We start from the raw sequence: 20,759 nt of genomic DNA, 5'->3' as shown, positions 1-20,759 counted from the left end.
TGTCTAAAGAGAGGCACCTGGTTTAGCTCTTTGACTGAATCAAGCCCCAGAAGACTAGCAAGGTGAAAGTATGCTTTGGGACTTCCTTAGATATTTAGATTAGTCCTGAACATGCTGCACTTCCTATTCAAGTGACACTACCCTTCATTTCATATGACTTACATCCCAAGGGAGAGCTCCTGAGTTAAAATTAAACCCTGCCAAGTGCTTTGCAGTCTTCTGTCCCACTGGGGGTTGGAGACCTTGCCTGTCTCATTTTTTACTGGCATTCAGCATAGCTGAGCCCTTGTCCAAATCAGAGCTTTTCCTAGGGAGGAAAGCACCTGGATTACATCACAGGAGGATGCATTCAGTCCCTGGTTATGCGAAGCCTCCCAAGTGACTGAGTATTTGTATGTCTACATCACTTCTCTGTAAAACAGCAATAATCATTCCTCTCATGTCAGTTTCCCATTTCTGTTGACTGAGCTGTGCATGGCAAAAAGCATCTCTCACAATGGGTAGACACAGCATCTGGAGTAATTCACCTTCCCCACTTCTCTATTGAGATGCTTTTAAGATAAAACTGAATCACAATAGTGTAACTGAGTTCGTTTTCCACTTAAAAGAGAAGTCTCTGGCCACAGCATTGAAAAGCTTTGTAACGAATGTGCTTCCTATGCTATTTTATAAAAAAAGGGTTCAAGGACATGCATATCATAATAGACAAATGTTAAAATGACATTTGTACATTACTTGGTGACAAGTTCAAAAGTGGAGATTCTAGCATTGGGATCAGACACATTTCATAGCACCAACTATATTTAATAGTGTCATCAGAAGATAATTTGGGGGGGATTTGAAACAGAATATGGCTTACCTTCTACAGGTAAAGAAAAAACAAAACTGGCTTAGTCTGACTGTGCTCAGCATTGCCAAACAGCCACTGTGAGCTGAGCAGGCTCTCAAGTTTTCTTCCCTTGTTTTCATAGAGGGCCTGGTTTGAATCTTTGATCTACAGTGGTCAAGTGCAGATTTTTTTGCTTAAGCAAAACAAATAAAACCGTAATAGGAAAATTGCTCAGTTAGTAGACCCTCACAGTCAGCAGAGTTGTAGGATTGCTCCTTGTTCACTGCAGACCAGTTGCCTCACATGCCCCTGCAGTGCTCTGCACTGAGTACAGCAATTACACCACTTCCTTCCCATCTGGGATTCAGTCCAAAGCCATTTTCCCAAGTAACAATGCTTCCTCTATTCCCCCTCTTCAGAACAGAATAGTATTGTTTAGTTTAAGTGGGCTTCCAGACAGAAGAAGGTCAATCATAACAAAGCACTGACATTAAGATAAAGGCTAAAACTGTGCTTTATGAAAAGTATCCAACTCTTGACAGTTGGCACTTGAGTGACAAGTTTGCACTGGGGGCGTTTCATGTACTCAGCTTTTGTAATTTGGGTAGTGTTCCATTTCACATTTGTGTTTATTTATTGCAAACCACAGAATCACCCTCCAGGTTTTCTCAATTTTCTCTTTAGGAAAATACAATGTTCCATGGCAATTAAGTAAACAAAGTTTGTTTTAACATACACTTTAAAACAACATTGGTTTTGAAGCCTGCCAGGGGCTCAGCTTGTTTACAGTTTGCGGTCTCAGGCATTTTCCCTGTGGTTCTCGATATAGTAATTTTGCTGTTGGAAATAGCTGGCATTGTCTAGTCTCCTTTTTTGGTGATGTTTGCAAGGGAAATTATCTCTAATAAAGCTGTAAGGGTAAGAATATCTTTCCAGCTTTCACACACCTACAGATTAATAATGCTTCTTTTATTTCTCATTTTCTTCCCTAAAACAGCCCCCCTTGATATTTGGTCTGAACTGCCCCTCAAGTTTCCCCTCTGAGCTTTGATACACACAGCTTTTCTATCAGCTCTCCAACAAGTCTCTGATACCCAGCTAGTGTCCTCTAGAGCACTTCAGACAAGTTTTGCTGTGTCTTATCTTTCAGCCTCTACATAACTGAGCATTTTGAAGGGTCTTAGATAACCCTTCTTGTTTAATTTTCCACCCACTCTAATATCATGGGGTTTAAATTGATATCCAAAAGGGGGCGACAGTTATGTTGTTCAGACCCAAGACTAGAGCTAGGGAGATTCATTTTCTCTATACTTTCTTGCTTAACTTTATGTGTGTCACTCAACAACACCATGCTTCCATCCCTGTCTCTAAAAGAGGACAATCCTTTCATTTATTCCCGGCTTGGTGGTTTGGTTTGGTTTTTCTCGGGGGAGAGGGCTTTTTTTTTTTTCTATAAAAGGTAGAAGGTTATACAAAGACCAGCACAGTGGAGCCCCAGGGTCATCTGGCGTTTCCAGCTGCTAGCATAATAAAACTAACCCAGTTCACTCGCAGAGCATCTTTCCACTGGTTTTATGTAGCAGTTATGCTTTCTGATAAACACTCCTGCAGACAGACGGAGCCTGTGTCAAGTTAAAATGCTCACAAAGAAACGCCTTCACTGGTTACCACGTTATCACTACCCTCCTATTGCCAAGAGGGCTTATATTAAGAATGAGAACATATTTTTGAAAGATGAGAGATTTTTGTGATACACTATGTACTAGCAAAACATTTCATATATGCCTCCATCCAAAATTCCTTCATTGCCTCTCATATAATCCATGTTTAAGTACTTCCCTAGGCAGTATATCATCGAACCTTTTTCCCTCCACAGCCAGCAAAGGAAGAATTAACACCTCAACTTTACAGCTGAAGACACACCAAGACCCAGATTGCTAAAAGGTTTAGGTAGTAAACTCCTACTGATGTCAAGTGTCTTGTCCAAGAGCTGCAGCTAAGCAAGAAAATGATAACAGCTCCCAGGAGTCCCCCAGACTGTCACTTCATTAACATGTCTCCTGCCCCTCACTAGTTCTTTCTTGAAATGTTTCAGGGTCTAGTAGTCAAACCAAAGGTGTTAAGGAGAGAGAGGCACTACTGCTCATTATGACAAGACAGGAGAAAACAAACTTCCAGGCACTGAGTCTGTTCAGACCTGTCAGATAAAGACATTTGTGTGAGCTTGTCAGATTCTGGTAACGGCTGTCAGCTGATTTAATGGAGGATGGTATTTTTCCCCACAAACCTCACATCCTTATATCCTTAAACCACTGCACTGCTAATTAATTTTTGATAATTTATTCCTCCCCCTCCCTGGTAATCCAGAAATATATTAAAATATTCATTTAAAGCCTGTATGTTGATGGAGGGGGGAAGAGAGGAGGATGAACACATGCATTGGGGACATCAGACAACCCTGGGAACTTCAGTCTTGGGAGAAATGCACTACTCTGCCTTGATCCCATCTCTCATCAGCCACATCATTATCACTAAGAGCTGCAGCTCAGCCTGCTGCACTGCCAACCTTCACTGCTCTCTGCTCACTTCCAGGCAGTAACAAATCCTCATCACAGAAGTCACTCTGGTACTAAGCAAAAGCCCTATTGACAGCATGTGCTTTATGCAATGTGGAGAAATTAAATCAATCTTCATCTCTGTGTATGGATCCTTCCTGGGCAGGAGAGCGTTCATGAGGTTGTCCATGGTGCCCTGGGTAACTGCAGTTTGTGGCACTCTGGGTCTTGTCTGCTGGCTTTAGTCTCCAAGCTGGTTAAACTGGTTGCATTTGTCAGAACTAAAATTAACTCTCACACACTCTCAATGTTATCTTAATTTGCTAAATTCTACAGTTCAACCTAGATTATCCAAACTTCAATTATCCAAAACTCCCTGGTACTCAAAACAGGGTCAAGTCTCTTGACATCCATTAAGTACATTGAAAATTCCCTCAGTTATCAGAGACCTCATTTATATGAACATATTCCATATCCCCAATGGTTTTTATATAATTGAGCCTGAATGTCACTAAGGTTTTGATTTCAGGATATTTTGACTGATAATTGAAATTTCCAGAGATAGCAATTATTTCACTATATTATTTTTTGCCTTTTTTTTCATCCTGAAAAATCAATTTTATTAAACATTCAAATTCTGACCAAAAACTCCTTCTGCCACCCTACAAGGCACTTCTAGACCTTCAACAGCACCTGAACAAAACACCCTGCGCTACAGAAGCTCCTCGAGGCTCTGAGTGAGCTGGGAGTGAAGTACAGAGGAAGACAGTACCTTGAGGAGCTCCTCAAGTGCTCCTCAGTGGGCAGAAAGAGGAGAGCTGGAGGTGGGCTCAGATCAATCACAAAGTTTACAGTCACACTCAGGCCCAGTCCATGCAGCCAATTGCACCTTGATGCACACACAGAGACTTTAGCTGAGCACGAGGGACAGAATTAAGGTCTCAAAGGTAGGTTTGTTAATTGAACCTCAACCCCTCCAATATTAGCCCAGTTCCAAAGACTGCTATGCTTAACCAAGATGCTACCCAGTGTGAGCAGAAACATCTGACTTTTGTATCATATTATCTGCAAGAAAAGATTCCATGGATGCCAAAACAAATTGGCTGCAGCTAAACATGGACAGAGTCCACCTCTGTGTTTTTAACCAGTGAGATAAATTTCACTGCACATATATCAAAATGTGTTCAAAGCAAAGTTGACAGAAAAAAAAATCAATTGATATGAAATTCAAATACTTATGAAACGAGGCTTACATAAACATTGCAAGTCAGCTACTTTGTATTACAACTTATTAAAATTTACATTTCATGTTTATTTAATTAAAATAAGACACATTGCAATCAGTATAGGTAATGTGAAGTGTACATTCTGCACAAAATTCAAATGTCTTCAGCTACTTTAGCGTTTCACTGCTGCAAACACTCTGCATAATGTATGAACTGGAGACACTGATGTGGAGAGCACGTCCCTGGCAGGACATATCTGTGAATGTGAATTTTGAAGTCACTCATGATGGGCAGCACACATGAACCAGCCCTGCTCCTCATGTGTGATGCCACCAGCCCTGGAACAGATCTGCAGTGCTGTGAATGGGTGTGATTACAATGCCAGGGGAGGGCCATGTGGGTCTGAGAACACCAGCTCTCACCATTTCCTCACCTACATCCCTGGGAAGGAATGGGTGCTATATGGATCTACCAGAATTAGAATGGACACTCTCTCTCAAACTTGCTCATGGTTATGCAGACAAATGTGTGGCTTCATTACATATAATACAGTGCTTCTAGGTTTCCAAAGCTCTAAACATTCCAGCTGTACAACTCTGAGAGAACAGAAAGGCAGTTTGACTTGTACCACACAGAATAATTACTGAGATCTCACAACCTTGCATGAGAGCTATAATGAAACACTTGAATACACGTTATAAACTATTTATACAAAGAAGCCTAATCTAAAGTGCAAATAGATAATGAATTGCTGCACTAATACATTCTCAAAGTTCCTAGACAGGTCACAAAGCAGAAGATTCAAGAGGTTGCTCATCAATATTCCTTTCCCCCTACCTGCAACACCTGCTCCTGATGCTTAGAGCACATACACTGCCTTATCTGTAAGTGTCAATAATATTTGTTATTTGGTTATTATTTGCTCCTCACTGGAACCTTTAGGAGTGAGCTTAAGCATTTGGTGAGTGAAAGATTGACATAATTACTGAAATGGGACTGAACTCTGGAAAGGGCTTTTTTTTATTGCATGCTGTGTGCATGAAAAGTATGTTCCACAGCAAATCAAACTATAGGTACAAATACTAATTCACAGGCTTAAACATACTCAACTGTGTAGTACTGAACTAAGTGAGAGCTTTAGCAGGAGCAACGTGATACTAAGATACAAGGGCTGCTGAGAAAAGGTGCTGGTATCTCAGCGTGAAATTAGTTGATGTGCAGAGCACAGGTTGGAGGTGATTGCATAATATGTCACCACCTCTTTCATCCTGATGCCAGTTATTTGTCCTGTCTCTGTCTGGGTTGAGAAGGGATGTAAACAGCAGAGCAGCAATGTTGTGCAATGCACACACAGTCTGGGCCATCCTTCACCTCACAGCAATTCCAGGTGGTACGAAGTTAGTACACAATGACAGCCACAAAAGTGTCCTCATTAGCAGTGTCCTGGAAGACAGATATTCTTTTTGCTTACAGAATTTCTGGTTAAAAATGGCTGCCTTGTCTAAGCCAAAAGCCTTGGGATAGTAAATTTGCTTGTGCTGTGGGAGGAGAGCTCATCCTTCAGTACACAAAAAAAAAAAAAGAGAAGAACAAAATGGAGGGCTGAGAAAGGAAGCAATGAAAGTAGAATATTAACAGTAACAATAAAAACAGACAAGGAAGGCTGAAAAAGATCTTACCAGGGGAATCAGGCCCAGGAAATTTGAGGAAGAAGAAAAGGATTGAATGGGCTCTTGTAACAATCAGATCCCTCTTGAACATTGAATCAACTGACGTTAGAAGAGACAAACCCATAATGCGTCCTGCTTCTTGTGCTTAAGACAGAAAGCTGCCTTTAGGAGTCTTCTGGAGATGTGTCTACTTATTGTATTTCTTATACTTTAAATAAACTGAAGATATACTCAGAAATTTTGGGAAGGTCCTTGAAAAGGGTCTCAGAACTACACTTGTGAATTTACTTCTTCAGAAGCATTGCAGGAGATGATGTGTGTTTTGATGTTAGCCTGAGGAGCTGAATCTGGATCTCTGGGAAGAGGAAAGACCAGAAATCAAGCTCTTGTCTGGATTCTCAGCTGCTAGAACTTCATATCTTACTTCATAGTGTGCCCCAAATCAAATTTTTCAAAAAGCAAGTGATACAGAGAACAAAATTTTCCTACATTTGCACATTTTAGACAACAGGAGACAGTCATTACATTACTCACAGGGGGGCGGGGAGAGGAGAAAAACACCTTCTGGATTATTTCCAAGACATGGTGTCAGCAGGGGAATCCCAATCTGTCCCTATGAATTGGAAAACCCCCTTGTACTCAGTACCACTTGACTAAAGATAGAATTAATGAAACAGACCCTGGCAGACAGTAAATCTGGTTTGGATACAAATTGCATGGCAGGGTGGCCGGGGAGGAAGAGATGCTTTCCTCTACCTTAGGTCAGTCTTCAGCACATTACCCTGATAAAGCTAAAATATCTCTTGAATTGCCTGCTTTCACAGGCTTTATCAAGCAGAGCTCTTTTCTGCCGATCCACAGCTGCACCAGCAGGAAGTGAGCAGCTCTCCTCGCCGGCCCCATGTGCATGCCTACAGTAACCACATTAACCACAAAGCATGTTTTTATCTTGTTAAGCCACTAAGCTCTGAAGTGTTCCGTTTAGTATGGTAATAACAAGGCTGAATGATAAAGCTTTTAGTGGGTAGAGAAACAGCAGCCAAGATCTCCTGCGAAGGGGACATGCAGTTTGTTTTCTTTACACAGATTCTTCTGGACATGCCAGCACTGAAATAAATCAAATTCCATACACTAGATAACACCCCAGCTATGAGACAGGCCAACAAAAGCTGGGAATTCAGCATTAAAGAGACACTGTTAAGTACTTTAGGCCAAGAAGTTGACCTGTCAAACCCAATAAGGAAAATCGTCTAGATGTGAACCAACCAATAAAATAAGCCACACTATTTAGGTAGTTGGTTGTTTTTTAAAGTCAAAATATTGTCACCAGTATCTGCAGAAAGAAGTTATTTTTCTCCTGTGTTGCTTCTGCATGAGTAGTCTCTGAATGAAAATAGGAGCCACAGATGCCCCCACCCAATGTTCTGCCCTCACCCTGCTGTCTGCTGCACACATTGAAGTCCTTCTCTTCACTCAAAATATTCTCATCATTCAAATTAGGAGAGTGGTCATGACCCTCTCACTAAGAATTTAGACCTAGAATGAGAGTCATGTGAAAGAGGACCAAGGCGGTCCAAAGAGATGCACCATCTTGCGTCCAATTCCTGCTGCTGACTAAACAAGGAATCTTTAAGAGTGGAGCTCTTAGCACTTGGAATCAGCTCCAATTAGCTTGCATATTTTAACTGCCCACTATCTTGTCACAAACAGCAGCAACAGTTGCTAATTTGTAGATAACTTTTCCAGTCACAGAAGCCAATGTCACCTTTCCATCTTCAGTATCACTGGCCTCTGCCTTTTGATATAAGCTATTAATTTTATTTTACTTTTAAGTTCCATCACTGTGAAACAGTCTTTTGGAGATAAATTACACCACTTTTGACTTGCCAACTTTCTGTTCAAAGCAGTTTTGTAGTAATGTACAATTCCTCTCTATTTCTGCTCCTACAGAAAACAGAAATAGTGGAAATATCTTCAGATTTAAATTAACCACGTTCTCCTGCAGACAGCAGAGCTCTCATCAAGTATATGGCCTACTGCCTGCAGCAGCTTGCTTCCCAGAAGTTGAAGCTCTGCAATACCAGAGAGTGCTGCTTATTAATTCACCATTCACATTCCTAGAGGCCAGGGGCAAAGGAAGTGAGATGTGATGTCCATAGCTACACCCATCCCTACAGATCACATACATGTATCTGCAGAATATTGTTCATACAGTGTGAAGTGCTCGATGGGAAACTGGAGTTCACAGGGTGAACATATGTGAAGGGAAATATGTCTTCCCCCTCTGTGCTTACTTATGTACGTGCTTCTGCCTGATGCCTCTCCAGACTTTATAGAAAAGAAGGTTTGCAGCCCCTAGCAAGACTGCCTCTTTCAGCCGTGCCCAGAGCTGCCTCTGAATGGCAGGGACAGGCCATAAGGAACAAAAAGAGAAAACAGAAAAACATCAAGTAGATCACCAAAGCCAGGCTCTTGCTGCAAACACATGCTTTAAAATTGTCACAACTCTTCAAAGACTAACTAATCTGGGGCACACTCCAAACCAAATGCTTCAACAGCAGAGCAAGGCTTGGAGATGTCACCACTCTCCACTATGCCAGGCCAAGGATTTGGCTGCTTTGCAAATCAACAGGATAAAAACACTCAGAAGGCTGAAGTGCCTTCATCCTGTTTGCAAAGTGGCATAGGATCTTCTGCTGAAAGCAAAGGGCAGGATGCAAAGACCAAAAGTAGCAGAGGATTTTTATATTTTTTTCAGGAGAACTGGGACCCACAATCCCCTTGAGAAATCAACACTGCTGCCCCGTGGAGCCGTAGGCACTTGTCTGGGAGAGCAGCAGCTGGTGTGGAACTCACTAAGCTTGAATTATCACAGTCTGATCAGCAGATTAGGCTGGCTAACAGCTCAAAGCCCTTTTTGACTGTTAGTGCTCACAAGGGGCTGCATCTCTCTGCACAACTCAGCATGGCATGGCTGGTGCCTCAGGTCCAAGCTGCTGTGGATTAAACCCTGCAGAGCCCACTCAGCTACCTAGGAGATGCTTTAATCTCTAAGAAAACCGACTAAGCCCTTGGTGCAACTGTAAGAGAAGCCTGAGAGCTTGAGGTCTGCAAGGTGAGCTTTCAAGCCACCATCCAGATACAGTCATGGGTTTCCATGTAGAAGCAGGCAGGGTCATCCTGCTGCAAGCACCACCTTCTCCGTCTTACACAAGCACAAAGAGCTACAGTGATTTCCGGCCTCTCCTTCCCAATTCCTCCTGCACAAGAAAAGAAAACCACCAAGCAGAACACTAGCAATCCCCAGGTGCAGGAGCTCTATGCCGGTTCTTTTGCACATAAGGAGCTGAGCAGGAACATGGCAGCCCACTGCAAACCACCCCACCACAACTTCTTCAGCTGCACCAACAAGCAGATTCACAGGAGTCTCAGCTCTTTCTTCACACTCACTGCTGCTCCATTCAAGCACCACTTAGCAAACTGTGTGAGTCTCCTTCTGCTCACCAAGTAGACATTCCAGCACCCTGACTCCACACTCATTGAGATGGGTGCAGAGGCAAACGTGGTGAGCAAGTTCTAGACCAACTCTCCTCCCTGATTCCCAGAGCCTGACATTTCTAATAGTTTTTATCAACCAGCTCCCTTTCCACGTAGCTTTTTAATTTCATTTTCCACAAAAAAATTTGTTTCCATTCCCTTACTATTCTGCTCCATTCACTTATCTCCACATCATTTATTTACTCTTCCTGACCTTGTCATCTCACAGCCTTTCTTCTCGACATTCTTCTAAGGATATGCTACTCTTCCCAAGGCTGTATTTTAAAGAGCTGTGAGTTACTAACAGTAACCCACGCTGAAGTTGATGCCAATAAACTCCTCTGCATCCAGTGAGTAGCTGACAACAGATGACAGACTGCAAAGACACTCTGCAGGTCTCCAGCTGATTTCCACTCAAACCCCTGTCCAGATATGTACCCACTTAGCTGGGAGAGCTTGTCCAGAGCCAGGGAACACACTTGTCAGGTTGCAGATACAGCAGCATCACTCTTGTCTCACATTCCCCCTTCACAAACCTGGAAGCTTTCTGCCTACCCTATGAATGAGCGAATGGGCTGAGGCAACGACCAGTAACGTCTCCATTACCTGCAATAGGTTTGGATAAGGACTGCCCTAAAATAACAACCAGAAAGTGAGTAAAGCCCCTGCGTGTATTATAAATTCTTAGAAAAACAGTAACTTAACAGACAGATTATACGAGAACATTTCTGTGCCTGCAACTTATGAGGCAGATATTCCAGTATTCTCTTTTTCATATTTTAATTCCCTTTCAAGCTCACGGGAATACCTTATCCCACTAATATGAAGCATGGAAACAAAGGAAATAACCAGTGAAGTCTGTCAAGCCCCAAGTGCCAGAGTCACCAGTTCCCTATTACAACATCAATTACATTTCTCTCACCACCTCAGCCCACATCTTTCCACCCTCAACCCAAGGGGCTGGGGCACACACTTCATCCCCCTCCCAGTCACCATGTGTTACGGGCCCTCAGATGGGAAGGGGTTGATGGAGCTTTCTCAAACAGGCTGTAGAAAATTAGAGTTGCCTCATACATGTGCTACACTGACTAGGGTTACTGCTCAGGCTTCCCCTGAGGGGTATTGGATGGGGTTGGATGTGCATAGCTCCAAGAGCTTCAGGAAAACCTCCATGTGTAGCATGTGAATTCCCCCAGAGACTTCAGCCTGAAGGTAATTCTAATCCTGTGATTTTGGCTTGGTCTTTTCACAGTGGCTGGGCTGCTGCAATCCAGTGGCAGTCTGTAGGAGTTCAGCTGCTAAATCTTTTAAAAATATGAGTGTCTGGTGGGCATTGCTCTTGTGGTTGAAGTCTTGCACAAATCAAGCACTCAGCTAAACCCCAGGGGACTCGCACACTGCAGGTCACTGTGGATTCAAGAATGAAGAGAGCAGCAGAGAGTGAAGGGAAGAGAGGAGGAGTAATTAAGATTTTGGGCATTAAGATCTGACTAACTGGATGAGACACTATTGAAAAGAGGGAAATGGGAAGCAGGGGGAGACAATTTTCTGTAACCTGCTCCATCCTGCCCTTAACATTTAAACTAAAATGATGAATTACTGAAACAGCCACGGTCAAGGCCTCCGTGTCCTCCCCTGTAGTAAGTACCAGGATGCATTGTCATGTGCAAACAGCTCCTTCGTCAGACACCAAAAGGCTCTTAATAATGGATATTACACTTCTGCATGATCGCAATGGAAAGCACCCAAAATTACCAGCTTTCTTTGCAGAGTAATTTGTTATTTTAATGCTGTCAACCTGCAGAAATAGATTTATTGTTATTAATAATAGTGATTTGCCACATTTTGCTAGTTAAATTACAGTGCTGTATACTTAGTTCCACAATAAAGGACTGGAAGTGTGCCAGGAGATTGCTCATAGCTCAGTGTAACAGCAGTTGGCACTGTTCCCATTAAGGCATTAAAATTTGAGTCAGAAACATAACAGATGCAAAACAAAACATGAGGTCGCTCGCGGGGATTATATAAAAACAATTAAAACAAATTAATTACCAGTTATGTTAGTGTTGCTCGGTGTACACGTAGAATGATTACAAATCCATGCAGAGGTCTTTTAAAGACCATAAAATTCAATAAGGGTCCCTGAGGGACTACAAGGGAATTTTTGGTTTCCAGCATAGCTGTGGGTTTAGGGAGACGAATTATGGGGAGGCACAGGCTGTGGGACAAGCCCACCTTCCCAGGAGCAGCTTCTGGAGGCTTCTGAGGAAAACCAGGTAAAAGGATTATGAGTGGAGAACAAGCCACAGTCCCTTGGTGCTATAGATGGTAGAGAAGCCCTGGCACAAGAGGCTATGAGAATTTTGGGGCAGCCCTGACAGGCTGAGCTGGACTCTGTGAGATAAACTGGGGTAGGGGGGATGCTCAAGAGCACATAGCAGGACAGACTTCAGATAAATGAGCACTTTGTGGAAAGAGGCTGCATAGATTTTTCTTCCCATCTTCCCCATGGCACACTTGAAGGTTTCTAGTCCTTGCAAGAAAAAACACTGGAATATCTCTGTGGAATCCCTATGTTTTCCAGCCATGTGTGTCTCTCTTCACAATAAACGTTGATATTTTTAGTATGTTAATACTCATCAGATTTATTTGACATGGTCAGACCAGCACAGACAATCATTTTACCAAATTTGAATGAACTTTCTCTTAAAAACTCAAGAGTGGTGAACACGGTGTGTCCTTCTGGTTTCTCAATAGGATTCTCAAATAATTTACCCATCTATATGGATGCATGCCATGGTTTTTACCTAAGGGATACCTAGTCTCCCTCTTCTTGAGACCATGGGGATTATCTGCTTTTTAATACATCAAAACCTTTTCCTTTGCACTACTGGTATCTTGTGAAGAGGTAAAACAGCATCACATCAGAAACCCCAGGCACACACAAACCAGAGGAACAGTACAGATGTGCAGATTTCCATAAGAGAACCAGGACAAACCTACAGAAGTCGCAGCTTTCAATTATACCAGTTTCCAGAACTGAAAGCAAATTCCTTGGGCTGCACGCTAGGTGTTACCCTTCTGTTGGATTGTTGTTTCTGAGTTTATATTACCAGGAAAAAGAAAAAATGCACTGGTATTGTAGCATCTGACTAACAGTGTGAAAACATTATCTCACTATTACTCTCCAAGGGGTGATTTAATTCATATTCTCTCCTTTGGAAGGAAATGAGTACAGAATAATCCCACTGTCTCTGCTTATTGTGCATGTATAACATCTAATATTAAAGAAATCAAATTCAGCCTCATTACATGCCTCTCCCTCTGTCCCCCATGTTTGCACATTCAAAGCATCATTTTTCTTATTAGTTCTTTGTTAAGCATCATTTATATGCTTGATGCAGTACAGCAGAGTACCCAGTCCCTGCCCTCAGGAGCACAGCTGTCTCTTTTTTCAAGAGACAACAGTAGGCATCAAGTGTTCACGTAAGCACTGATCCTGGGAGGTGGTCTAGATGCATTGCCAGAATTTTGGCCTAAGGCCACTTATGATCCCTGGAAGGGGGAATAACCTGATTTCTCTCTAACACTCCACGTATTTGAATTAACCTGTGGAAACCTCTTTTTCTGAATTGTTTTAATTTGCATGAATACTGGGGAGGAAGGGGAAAAACAGGCAACATACAAACCTACGGCACATAGACCTCCAAGTGATGACAGAGAGGTCAACAAACATCCCCCACCACCATTTACTGGAAATGTGCCCTTTTTCCCCAGATTCCATTGCCAAGTGCAAACTAAGCAGCAAGGCAGAGAGAGCCTGTTATTTAATACGGAAAGTGGAAAGGTACCTTATCATCTCCTGTGGGACATTCAGGAAGGGAGAAGAAGGGAGACCAGAAGTGGTTATTCACTCTCATTCACTGCAAGGACACTGTGGTCAGCAGACAACATGCCCATGTCAGTTCTCCTGATGACAGAAGGACCCACAGGGAATAAACTGTAGTTTTAACCATACACCCACCACTAACATTTCTTTGTTTGATGTTGGAGCACTGACAGAGAGATCTGCAAAATGTTTCTTATCAATTAAGAGCACTTTCCACCTCATTTAAACAGTTTCCCCCTAATTATTAGAAAGGCTGAACCAGGTTGCATAGAAGTGAGGTCTACCAAGACTCAAGGTTTACAATGCGAGTAACATACTTCCAGCAGGGACTACATTTCCTGCCCCTCAGGATGGATTAATGAGAGATGTGAGAGGGACTCAAGAGGAGTCACAGAGATTTATGCCCCTCTTCTCACACATTGTAGCATCCACAAGACTCACACCACACAGAGCAAGCTGGCTGCCAAGAGCAACCCCAGCAGATCTTGAGTCAAGACCAACTTATTTCTCAAGTAATAAAGAATTTGCAGACTTCAAGCTCACCCTCTTAAAAAAACCCATACAAAACCAGTAACTGTTGGTGGGTATCACCAGATGTCACTGTTGTACAAATTCATCCAGGTTTCATTTTCTGGAGAGCACATGGTAGACTTGAAAAGACACCTCGGGCTTTCCCCTGGCCAGCCCCCTTTGATATCTCCTTGCCCTCAGCAGTCCAAGAAAAGGTTCTCCAAGAAGAGCAGCAGCAAAGTTTGATCTCTGGCATGGGTGGTTTTAAAGCCAGTTTCTTAAAGCAGAAGCATGCTAGGCTGTGGTTTGGGGAAGCAACCACAGTACACCTCAACAGCTTTTGTTTCAGGTCCGATATGTTTATATTGAGCTTTATTTTCTAGTTTTATTCCAATACCTTTTTTTCTGCTGGAAAGCTAAATTGCAGGACTGCAACCACTAGCAAAGAGATAACAATAATTAATACTGGGTAATATTGAGCCTAGAATGTCTTTTGCATGATGCTGCTTTATTAGTTTCAGCAGGGATTCCCTGAGATAATCAAACCCAGGATTTTAGAGTTCATTTGCTTGAAGTCCATTTCATAGAGATTTTGATGTACTTCTAAGATGGCTTGGATGTGAGCATTTGCTTTCCAATAATAAAGTATTGTTCCCTATCTGCAAGATATCTGTTGGAAGTGCAGAACCGTAGCTAGATGAGTTTAGGTTCAAACAAGATACACACAAAGAAGTGTCCTTTCAAAAGCAAACCTGTTGAGGAAATTATTTCAGCTAAAAAAATAAACAGAACTGGCACTGCCTCAGAAGAGCAACACAATAATGTTGATCTGCCAAAGGAACACACTTGATGTTTTAAACAAAACAGATCTGTGCAGGGAAGTGCTTGCTTAAAGTATGTGTGTATTTTTATTCTTCAAGACACATTTAAAAACAAAAAGAAGACAAAACATACACGCACATAAAGCCCTTCTGCTTGAGCCCACTGCTCTGGCTTGTTCTGTATCGTTAGCTATTCCCAAGGTGACAAGTGCTATCTGAACACAGCTTGTGCAGTAATCCAGAACCAATTATGTGTAATAGTTCTTCAGCAAAGTACATTGAAAAAATAAAGAATACACACGGACTGACAAGCACACGTCTCTGCATTCAGGTCTCATAGTGGCACAGACCCATCCGTTCCCTGCTTTCCCCTGCTCAGGAGCAGAACTCACAGTCACAGTAGCTCACAGCTTGTGCTGGCAGCAGGTGTGAGGAGAGATGGCATCGAGGAGACCCAGCCCTCGAGGAGCAGGGGGACAGCAATGTATCACACCCCCCCAGGTTGGTAGCAAACCCCCTACCCAGCCCATGGAGGAACACACATGCTAAAAAGCGGGTGATGTCAGGAGAGATGGGGGCAGCTGGCAGTGGAGGCTCTGGCCAGACTAGTCAGGGTGTTTCTAGGGCAAGCACTAATGGCTATTAGTCAGACCTCTGCTCATCACTATCAGGCATTTCAAAGACAGCTCTCTGCTACAAGTCCTGCTAGGACACCATCTGCAAAGTTCAGCTCTGGCACTGTGTAGACCATACAGTAAGTACACCTGTGGTCAGAGGCAACTGCTCATGAACCTTCAGTTACTGTCAGTCCTCACCCTGGTATAGCAGCTGTACACGCTCCACACTTCTCTCAGCAACAACAATTTTTACCGGTGTCAGAGTCCCCCTGCTCCCCACAGCTGGGGGAACAGGGCTGCACACCCCTGTTTGCCAAGGCCACACAGCAGGTACCTGGCAGCAATGGAGTCCCACACCTTGCCCTGGCACTGGTACAGCACCCACTGTCCCACCACATGGATGTGCAGCCAGCCAGCAAGGGGCAGGACTCACTTAATCCAATGATGACAGCAACTGAACTGTGCTGGATTGATACCTTCAGTACCTACTGGCATTAACATGAGCCTCATGGCTGTTTTCACATTAGTCTATTTTACCCTACTCCTCATTTCACTGGCGTAGAGCAATTTTTTTTTTCTCATCAGCTTCCAATTTGGCTCAGCTACACACACCTCCCTCCCTGTTTAATGCTGTCTTAAGCATAATGAACAAAAGAAAATTAAGGAGCAGACATGTATCAGCTTGAAGGGAGATGCTCATGGGATACTACAGGGATTAGTCTGTAGCTTAGTACAACTTAAATTATTTTTATTCATGTGCTGAAAGCAGAGCACAGAGCAAGTGGCACATGAATTAAGTTTGGATAAGTCCAGAATGAAAAGTGTTGCTAAGAGAAACAAAAGAAAAATAACAGGCATGAGGAAGTTCACAAAATATGGATATGAAGTAGCAGAATGATATTCCAGCCAGAAAAAGGCAGAGCTAGTGTGTATTGTGGAGGCTGGAGAAATAAATCTCGCGTGCAACAGTTTAACAAGGGAGATGCGCATGAGGCACAAGGGGAATGCTCTGTGCTGCCAGCAAACCTGTTTACTCCAAGGGGCCAGCACAATACCAATGCTGAGCTCTCTCCCTCTTCCCATTGTCCCCAGCTTTTCCAAGGGCCACACAGAGAGACACAAAGGCAGTTGAGGCTTTTATCAAGAAAGTGTAAGGCAAAAAGCTTTGGGAGAAAGACTCCTTGTTTCAGGATACAAACCAAGAGACCCAAGGTGAGGCAATGGCCAGCAGGTTGGGGCAGAGGGATATGAGACTGTTAGCTTGGGAAAGACAGCAGGGAAACAAGAATATGGGACAGGATTAGAAAGGGGAAATAGAGGTAAAGGAAATGCCCTTCCTAGACACCTGCACACAAGAACAAATTTCACCTGAATTTGATATTTGAAGGTGCTTCCTCCCTGCAACTGCCCAGATTTTCTTTTGCTCTCAAAAGAGGCCACTTAATGCCAGACCAGATGAGCAGCACAAGTTAGAAAAATACTAAACCAGGAGAACACAGCAGCAACTATGCAGACTCTGGCTGCACTGGAGAGTTCCTAACAACAAATGGGTATTACAGAGCTGGAGCAGCTGCTTGTCTTGTCTTTGCTGCTGTGGCCTTAACCCCTGTGGAAGGCTGGGAGAGCAATTAACAGCCTTTCAGAGCTGGTGGTTAGACCCTCCACTGACTGCCTGCTCGTGGTCCCTCACTCCCAGTTCCACCTTGACATTGTAACTGAAACAGCCCCTCCAAAGGAAACCCCAGCCTTGCTGTTCTGAGGAGGCAGTGGGAGCAGCTTGGCCTTGAAGAGAACAGCCCAGAGCTGTTGAACGGCTGGAGCCCTGACTCCGGATAAACGCTGTCACCAAGCCAAGGGCAGAGCTAAAGAAACGAGCAAGTGTTTGTAATCAGAGCTGCTGCAAACTTACTGGTTCCTTGCTAAGCCCTAAGAAAAACAAGGAGATGAAAAGTTGGCTTCTGCTCTTTTTAGAAGGCACTGGAAATGCCTTGGCTGGGTGAGAACTGAGGGGTGTTTACACAGGCTCCCCAGTGCCTCCTGCCCGCCTGTGCTCTGGAAGCAGCTTCTATTTACAAGCAGAAGGGAATGGGATCCCTGTCCGTGAAAATGGATGATGTCAGGGTTAATTAATCTGACCTGAGGTGACACAGCCAGGAGCAGCCACTACACCTCCTGGTAGGGAGAAGCTATATATAGTTCTGTGACACGATGAGACATATCAATCACAGAGCAAAGAAAAAGGCACTTTGATTTAACAGCAAACCCTGCTTTGCAACCCCAGGAAGGCTGGCCAGCCAAAACGGTGCATGACAGTCAACTACAGTGCAAACTGTATTTTCAGATGAGGCATTTACCAGTAGTGGTTTGCACCTTGAAAGAAAGGACTGTTAAAAGATTTGTGCATCTTTAACCAGGAAATTTCCTTATTAGTCTGAAGGTCACAGCTGTGGAAAACACCCAGCAGCTTTGCTTTCCCAGGGTGTGTGAACACTGTGCTCAGCTCAAGCTGCAGACTCTGTCTCCCCCTAATTTCTCTTGCAAATCTGTCTGAGCCCAGAACACAAAGCAAAATTCAGTCAAATAGCCAGGCAAAGATACACACAGCCATGAATTTCATATGATTCTTGATGGGCAGCTATAAATCCATCTAGGGTTGCTCCCAAATGTTTCCCAAATTTCAGGGGACTTTTCAGCTATTTATGTAAGGGATTTCAAACACAGGACGCAGCTGAGCTAAGGTGACTCTCTTGGGGTGCTCGGCTTGTTTCTCAGCCATTTTCAGAGCTGATGAGGAAAAGCAAAAATCCTCCTCATTCTTCATTCAATGACCTGAACATAAATCCAGCTCATTGATCAATGCCTTCAGGAGTCAGTTTCAGGGACCAGTTGATATTGCTGGACAGCACAACTAGAAGAAGCTGAAACTGTCCTTTAACACAACACACGTGATTTGACTGTGTGTGTTGTAGAGATACGCAACAGCCTCAAAATGTGCCCTCTACAAATGCCAAGAAGAGATGACTACCACTCTGAAAGCCCACAGTTCTACACCACAGGACCATGCAGAGAGAAAGGCCTGGTGGCAACAGAAAACTAAAGCCTGGAGCAGCAGTGGCTGCAATGTGGTGTGGGGTAAGCCGGACAAGAGAAGCAGGAGTTTGGATATGGTCTTCAGCCCCAAACTGAGTGGAGAGCCAATGCAAGGTGTGGGAATGGACTGAGGAAAGAATTGAGGGGGTCCTCACAAGGTGGCAACTTTGCTTTGCCTGCAGGTTGTTACTACTCTTTGGGAAAAAATTTCAAATGCTCAGAGCAGTGTTCGATATTGTGCTGATGTGGGAGATGTTCCCGCAGGGAGGCAGCTTGCCTGCATCATGTCAAGGACTAGTAGACAACTTAAATTCAGACAAATCCCACCAAGGAAACACCTGCCCTTGTTGCTGGTTCCTGCTTCAATCAAGAAACTGATCCCCATGCCCTGAGCTGCAGTCAGAATCAACAGCAGCTACCATTTTGTTTGCAGTGCCTGCAGGTACTGGCTGAGGAGCCAGGCTGCAGATGGGCTGATCTCTTCTGCAGCCTATGGAGGGCAGAGTGGATAAAGATAAACGCTCCCTCTTGGCCTTCAAACAGATAAATCTATAAATATTGATAGCCCTAAAGATTTAAGTGCTTTGTTTATCCACAAAACAGGTGAAATCTTGGCAACAGTCAAGAATCTTCCTGGAAATGGCTTGGGTTTATGTGCTTTCCCAGCCTGGGGAGAGGAAGTCTGCAGCACGGTGCATTACTGGGCTACCCAGGGATTGCCACCTAGAGATAATGCTGCCCCTGGCTGCTACAGCCAACCCAAAATGAACTGCCAATTTGTGTTAGAAATTTGTGTTACGAATTGTTACAAAACCAAAGACAGAGCTGTGGGATAAGGGATTTTCCTGCCTTAGCTGAGGGAGAAGAAGGAAAATTATATATATATATATAAAAATAATTCAACAACCATCCGTCTCTGAAGACTCAAGCGGCTGAACATGACATAGTGCAGGTGCAGCAGGGATTTGTCAGTGATTAACATGTGTGAGAAGAGTATATGTTTATCCTGTACATGCACTGTGAAAAATATAGTCCACAATCAGCACCATGCCTGAGCACAGTCCTGCTCAGCACAGCCCGTGGATCAGGGCAGGCTGACAGCTGGGTATTATTTATGGCAGCTTTTCCAACTAGGTAGACATTTACAAATCAAAATAACTGTCATCTTTGTTGTCTGAATGCAATTTTTGGCATGTTTTATCCTCTGCTTTCCCTCACCTACTGTATTATTAACAGCCCTCAGCCTCTCCCTGCCAATCTCTCCATCTCCCCGTGGATGTTTTCCCAGAACAACGCAGCCCCTGGAGCAAAGCCCCTCTTCCAGCAGATGGCACTCAGCAGCTCCTGGGAAACCCACACATTTCCAGAAATCCCTGCCCACCCGGCAAACGCTGGCATAACTGAGGTTTCGTTCTAGGTTGACACTGTGGGTGGCTGCACCTGAGAGCTCCCCAGGGCTCTCTGGGGAAACCGGGGGTACAGCTCCCTGCTGCTAGGACAGCTGCTGGACAAGAGGGTAGACACAACACACGCTTTTTCAAAGCACATCAGCTCATGGGCAAGGAAGGGAGAAGTGGGGTGAATTTTATACTGTCCTTTAAAAGCTCCTAAGCAGCCAAGAGGGAAGGTGCTACAGCCACTGAATTACCAGGAGAGTTACCAGAATGGTCCAGCTCATGGCAACCTGGGACCACTTCTTCCCTCTGGATGCTTTCACTACAAAACCAAGCATGGGGCAGGTCACACTACAGACCTGGGGCACACCTGCAGGAGTGTGCCCCAGGAGCAGAATTTCGCTGTCAGTCTCTCAAGAGGGGACACAACTTCCACCAGCCCACAACAGCTGACACTGAAGTCACCTGCCTTCTGTCCTGCATTTTCTGTGCAGCCACACAGGAGGGAGACCTGGAGATAAAGAAGCAAACTCCACCTGCAGTTCTGCTTTCCCCTATGGCAGCTTCATTATGGGCACAAAAATAAATAAACCCTCCTCACCTCCGCTCTCCAGAATAATA

This window comes from Apus apus, chromosome 16 (assembly GCF_020740795.1).
Source record: "Apus apus isolate bApuApu2 chromosome 16, bApuApu2.pri.cur, whole genome shotgun sequence".
Taxonomy (NCBI): Eukaryota; Metazoa; Chordata; class Aves; order Apodiformes; family Apodidae; genus Apus; species Apus apus.
Note: the sequence above shows the minus strand (reverse complement) of the source record.